The sequence below is a fragment of the Aethalodelphis obliquidens genome, unplaced genomic scaffold (genome assembly GCF_003676395.1).
Source record: "Aethalodelphis obliquidens isolate GAN/ISIS:26980383/991018 unplaced genomic scaffold, ASM367639v1 scaffold14, whole genome shotgun sequence".
NCBI classification, from domain to species: domain Eukaryota; kingdom Metazoa; phylum Chordata; class Mammalia; order Artiodactyla; family Delphinidae; genus Aethalodelphis; species Aethalodelphis obliquidens.
In genome coordinates, this window is record NW_020837958.1 from 28,266,642 (window position 1) to 28,273,487 (window position 6,846).

Below are 6,846 nucleotides of genomic sequence, written 5' to 3' on the forward strand. Positions count from 1 at the left end.
GGATACAAAGGTAAGTGAGATAGACATGGTCCCTACCCTCACAGAGTTTTCAATCTAGTGTGGAAGGCAGCCTATTAAGTAAACAATTGCAATTTGAAAAAAGCTGCTTACAAAGCAACATGCCGCATGATCCTTTCTGTTAATTGAAAAACTTTTAAGGCATTAAAATAGTATTCAGCAAATAAGACGTTTTCAGTCAGGTGACTAACAATGCTAAATGTCTTAATTTGCTCCTTATATTCCTTCTAATATTCTTAAAAGATTCACTGAATCTTTAGGTTCTTCCCCCATCCAATTTCCATTTCTAAATTTCAGTTTCCTTTTCTCAAAACTTTATTTCATTCACTTTCTTTACAGATGTAATGGCAATTGAATCATTTCATGTGACAAGTATAGGGTATATTTACATAATATTTACCCAAAAAGGTCTGGAAGGAAATAAAATATTGGTATACCTAAGTAAGTTAAGCAAGGGCTAGTAGTTAAGTAAGAGGAAATTTCAAGACGGTTAACAGTTAAGTTGTTTTAAAAAAACCACAACTTTTAACCAAGAAGAAAGGTAAAAATGTTCATTGCAAGACAACATTGAATTTAAATGTATCTTAAGGTGGATTACACTTTTCAACATAAATTTACTTCCTGATGACTTATTATGTGATACTCTTAGGATAACTTATCTCTGTCTTTATAGTACTTTGCATAAAGCAAGTGGCTCAATAAATGTTAGCTACACAACCAACATCTACTATTGAACATTTATGGGTAATTTTTTTTAAATAACCAGAACAAATACCCAATCAAGACAGAAAACCTTCTATAATGAATCATGGGATAAACATAACAAAAGAAAAACAGTGTATTAGATGAAAGTTATTTTCTTCTAGAGACAATGGTCAGACTAGAGCTCTGCCGTGGCAAACTACTGAAGCTTCTTTGAGTGGTTATCACAGCTTACAGATATCAGAGATGAAAGAGAAAAAGATCCATATTGTGGCAAATACTTCTATTTCCCAGCCAATATCCAAATCTTCCCTTCCTCTTCAATAACAAAAGCCCAATTTTGTTCAGGGCAGCCATGTATCCAGCTACATTTCCCTGCTTCCCTGGTAGCCTGAGCGTTGGTTCAGGATAATCTCCTTAAAGGGAGAGGATGCATCCTTCTTTGTCTTTGCCTTGCTGCCTGGAACTCTGCTTTGACAGTTAGAGCTCTGGCAGCTATTCTGGACTACGAGGACCAGGGCCACATCTTAGGAAAAGCAGATCAAAGAACTGGAAAAAGTTTAGGTCCCTGGTGACTTTATGAAGCTACTACACCTATTCTAGGCTGCTTACTTCAAGAATCACTTTACATGAGAAAATAAATATTTTATGTTGAAGCCACCACTAAGTCTGTTTTCATTTTTGCTTTCTTAACTGATCACTTACCTTCAAACAGGTAAAGAATTTTTATCTCCTTTTTACAGATCAGGCAACTGAGATCCAGAGAGGTAAGATGACTTGCACAAGATCAGTCAGTGAAGAGGTGGGTCTGGCTCCTGGCTCAATGCTTTTTCGCAAGAACTGACTCTTAACAGGTTCTAAATATATGTAAAAAAAAAAAAAAAATTAAAAATAAACATAAATTTAGCCTTATTACAGTGGTAATGGCACATGACAGTGTAAACATTTGTCAAATCCTGTGATAAGAAAAGGTGCCAAATTTCTATAAAGTGGAATGAGACTGTATCATATTCCAGTGGCGGAAGGGAAAGAAATATATTAACTAAACAGAATCAAAGACCAGAATAAGCAAAGATACTCATTTATTGTACCCAGGTTTTACCATATTGCTCCTCTTTTAAATAACTAAGAAAAGTTCAAATTAAAAGCTTATTTTCCTCTGCAATGAGACTTCAATATATAGGGTAAGTTTCCCCATTAAATCCTTAACTGGAATTTTTCTTAAAATCTTTATCTGGAATCTTTTTTTAATCTTAGCACCACTTTTAAAAATTAACCTTGGCCCCAGCCTCAGACATAGTGATCAGTAATAAAGCAAAACATCTCAAAATCTTTTTTGAAATCCACTACCTAACTGTAAAATACAAGGCAGTTAGCTCATGTGCAAACTCACCAGTGAACATAATTATTTCTAAACAGTATGTAAAGAAAATAAGGAAATAAAATATCTTCAAGTTTTAAGAACACAGATTTGTTTCTTTTCATGGTACTATATTTAACATAAAATTATCTAAGCAGGAGAGTAATCATATGCATGTAATATGTCGGAAAGGCACATGACTTTTATTAACACAGCATGGTCAAAAATAAACAGCAGGGCTTCCCTGGTGGCGCAGTGGTTGAGAGTCCGCCTGCCGATGCAGGGGACACGGGTTCGTGCCCCGGTCTGGGAAGATCCCACATGCCACGGAGCGGCTGGGCCCGTGAGCCATGGCCGCTGAGCCTGCGCGTCCGGAGCCTGTGCTCCGCAATGGGAGAGGCCACAGCAGTGAGAGGCCCGCGTACCGCAAAAAATATATATATAAAAAAATAAAAATAAACAGCAGATTTAATCCTAAACACCCTCATTTACTGGCAAGCTATTTGACCCTCTGAGTCTCGATTTTCCTATCTATAAAATTGAACTAATACTTCTCCATAAGTTTTTGACTGGATGAAAATAAGAATGAATACAATGTAACTAGCACAGTACTGGCAATAGTAAATGCTCCATAAACAGTAATGCCCTTCCTGTCTTGAAAATTTAATATCTATATATTTAAATTAAATCTGTGCTGTAAACACCCAAAGTCATTGAACTTAAAAAGCAATAAACCAGTTTGACATACAACCTTAAATGTCATTTTTTGAAAGGCCATGTTAGAGCTCTCCTCTGAGCATTGCCATAGCCAAAGTCCTGATGCAGCTGTAGGCCAATGAAAAGAATACATCCAACAAAAGAAGAACACAATCTCTTCCTCCCTGGAATTAAAACAGAGCTTCTGGGCTTCCCTGGTGGCACGGTGGTTAAGAATCCGCCTGCCAGTGCAGGGGACATAGGATCGAGCCCTAGTCCAGGAAGATCCCACATGCCGTGCAGCAACTAAGCCCATGCGCCACAACTACCAAGCCTACGCTCTAGAGCCCACGAGCCACAACTACTGAGCGCAGCATGCCGCAAGTACTGAAGCCCACGCGTCTACAGCCCATGCTCCGCAACAAGAGAAGCCACCGCAATGAGAAGCCCGCGCACCTCAACAAACAGTAGCCCCTGCTCGCCGCAACTAGAGAAAAGCCTGCGAGCAGCAGCGAAGACCCAACGCAGCCAAAATAAACAACTAAATAAATAAAATTTAAAATAAAATATATATGAAAAAAAGAAACTTTCTAAAATTAAAAAATTAAAAAAATAAAACATCAGATGTATGACCAGCTGAGCTGGACTCCAACCCTTCCCTGTATCAAGATATCAGCATAGATCTTAGTGTCTCTGCTGCTCATATCTGTAGAAAAGGACACCAATCAAGAAAACCAGTATATTGCCTTTTTTTCCAACCTTAAAAGACAGTTTCAGTATTCTTTTTTTTAAATTAACCATTCTTTTAATTGAAGTATAGTTAATTTACAATGTTGTGTTACTTGCAGGTATACAGCAAAGTGATTCAGTTATATATATATTTATATTTATTCTTTTTCAGATTCTTTTCCACTATAGGTTATTACAAGATATTGAATATAGTTTCCTATGCTATACAGTAGGTCCTTGTTTATTTTATATATAGTAATGTGTAGTAGTGTGTATATGTTAATATAGTAGTATGTAGTAGTGCGTATATGTTAATCTCAAACTCCTAATTTCTCTCTCCCTCTCCCCTACAGTATCCTTGATGATAAGGCTTCTGAAAAGCAGATACTGTTGCTCATATGTATACTCAATAAACATATGAGCAACAGTAAGAATTTTAAATTTATTAAAATTACAATGTCTTCATTATTTACACATACTGTACTTCAATAATTAAAATACAGTACGTCAAGAAGCTCTGCCAAAAACAACAAAGAAAAAACAAACAAACACAAAACTGCCAAAAATAAAAGCATGCAACTGCTATCTCATTTTCCATTAGGCTGCTTTAAATTTTTTAAATCAGAGAATGCTGGGACCAGAAATGATCTTAGAGGTTGTTCGCTTCAGACCCTACTTTTATAAAAGGTTATAAGGCACAGGGAGGTTAACCGAGTTGGCCAAGATCATTTGGCAGAGCCAGGATTGGAATCTGGCCATTTAATTCTAAGTAAATGTACTTTTTACCATATTGTGGTGGTTTTTAAAATTTTTAGATTGAAAATCATTAAAGTGATCAACACTTTTCCTTGAATGAATTATTTTAAATTGTTAGGAGCCTGTTTTTTAAAGCCTATAAACTAATTGCATGTATTAAACAGAAAAATAACAATTTCCCCTTTCTAGACCTTCAATTATTTAGAAAAAGTTAATCATCTATCATGCCAAATATAGTCAACTCAATTACAATACTTAAAAGATTATTGACTTTAAGAATTATTTTCAGTACATTTTGAAATCCTACACTTGATTCCTCCAGCTACCCAGTACTTAAAAGGGTATTTTGCACACTTCAGTCATCTAAAGGGTCCTTAGAAAGTGGAAAGGAATTTAAATATTATTCCAAATAACACAAAATTAGTTTGGTATGTCTATAGAGGTACATAACATATCCCAAAATAAAAAGACACTGGTATTGATCATGTTACTGATACTCTATATTAGTGCCCATAATCAATAACTAGTGTTTTGAAAGGTACCCTTATTGCCTTAATTGTGCATTTCATTTTAACTGGTATTTACAGAGCACAAACCAACTTGGCAAAAAGCATACTGAAAGGGTATATACAAAATGTGTGGTATGAACAATAAGTACCTCGGGAGATCATAGAAAGGTAAACACAACATGAACTTCACCCTTGCAAAATGGGTAAAACTAAAATAGAAGGAGAACAACATAGGTAACCACAAGGAGACAAATGAATTTTTCACTTATCTTGAAAAGCAGGACCAGATCATGGAGAATTTAAAGACCAAGATGAGAAACAGAAGTTCCTATGGGTTTTTTTGTTTGTTTGTTTTTTTGCTGTATGCGGGCCTCTCACTGTTGTGGCCTCTCCAGTTGCAGAGCACAGGCTCCGGACGCACAGGCTCAGCGGCCATGGCTCACGGGCCCAGCCGCTCTGCGGCATATGGGAGCTTCCCAGACCAGGTCATGAACCCGCGTCCCCTGCATCGGCAGGCGGACTCTCAACCACTGCGCCACAAGGGAAGCCCAGAAGTTCCTATGTTTACCCTAATAACAAGAGGGATATTATTTGAGATTTCATTTCTAATTCTAATTTCCATTTTTTTCTTAAAATTTTGACTCTACTAACGGAGGAAGAATTGTTGAAACATCTGTTGGTTCAACGTTTGTTGAACTTGGTTTTCAAGTTTTGTAAAACAAGAACTAACACTCGGCTTAAATCAGAATGAGTCTCGAGGCAATATCTATGAGGAACAAGATGCAAGAATCTGGATATTGGCTGACACTATGCAACAGAGTTTACCAGGGAAGGTCTTAAGAAACAAGTAATTTAAGTAGGCTGTAAAAGAAGCTATAAGTTAATGGATCCAAATCTATTATACCACTAGTCATACTACTTTTAATGAATTCCTTAAAGCAAATATCTCATCAATTCTTTCAGTTCTTATAAGGAAAGTCCACAATATCCTTCAGACAACATTGAGTATCAGATATAATTGCATTTAACCTCCCTTCTCCCTCCTCCCCCCTTTTTTAACCCAGGTAATATATAGTTTGGTGCTCATAGTCACTCATGAATTTAATAGCCTTAATAAAAGGCTTAGACGGCAGCACCTACTTATTCAATTGTGTAAATGGACATTATCCAATTTAGGAGTTTAGCGGACACTGAGACTTTCAAGAGGTTCTGTCTCCCAGAAATGAGAGTAATGGTTCAATGGTTTATGTCCATATTTTCTTTCTTGACATTATAAAATAACTGCCATCCAAGACCACTGCCAGCACCAACCACAACAATAACCACATTTTACTCAGTCACTATTTAGCAGGTGCAACGAGGAAGTACCATCCTTCTCAAACCCTGTACCATCATCTCACACCTAATGATTTGTCACTTAGGGAAAACAATACCACACCCGGCACGAACTTTCTCCTCCCCTAATGTCAGCGGTTGCCGGCTGAACAGAACCGGCAGAAGAGCAGGATTCACCGGCCTATCTTAGCTCCTGCGCCTCAGCCGGTGGTGAGCATCAGTCTCACCAGGGGGCACCTCCCTCGCCCATCAACCTGCCAAGGCCGGGCTGGAGCCCAGACTGGGACTTGGACCTGCACTCACCCCACCCCCCCCCGCCTGCTCCTCGCCAAGAGCCTGCCACTTTCATCGACCGCAAAGAAAGCATGGGTGCCCGGCAGCGAGTGGAACGGAGAAAGAGACCTCGCGTCTCAAGCTCGAGCTGGAAGCCACTCTCCACCGTGCCCGCCCAACCGTGGAGCTCCCACCATCCTTACTGCCGGGGCAGGGTACGCGAATACCTGAGCTTTATCTCAGGACCCACCCCAGCCTCCCGCGGTGCAGATCCTCACCCACCTCGAGACCGCCGGCCTTACGAAGCCGCGTCTCCACACGCGAAGCTCCGCCTGCTGAACGCTTGCAGCGCACGGACCTACCTCTCCAGCCCCCAGCCGGCAGCTCTGCTCTGTACTTCTACCCACCGCGCGCTCCCGCCTCCTTGCTGCCATGGCGACCGCCCCGGGCCCCAGCAGCCGCTAATTG

The 6,846-nt window shown here is 39.3% G+C and overlaps 1 protein-coding gene across 2 annotated transcripts in view; it reads right to left on the reverse strand.

Moving 5' to 3' along the window:
- Positions 1-6,792, reverse strand: part of NUCB2 (nucleobindin 2) — a 47,457-nt gene extending 40,665 nt beyond the window's left edge. For both annotated transcript variants that reach the window (XM_027115288.1, XM_027115289.1), the window contains exons 1-2: positions 6,661-6,792; positions 1,426-1,577 (exon numbers count right to left, since the gene is read on the reverse strand). The gene's annotated coding sequence lies outside the window, so the exon portion shown is untranslated. The remainder of the gene's footprint in view (positions 1-1,425; positions 1,578-6,660) is intronic.
- Positions 6,793-6,846: the final 54 nt, after the last annotated feature.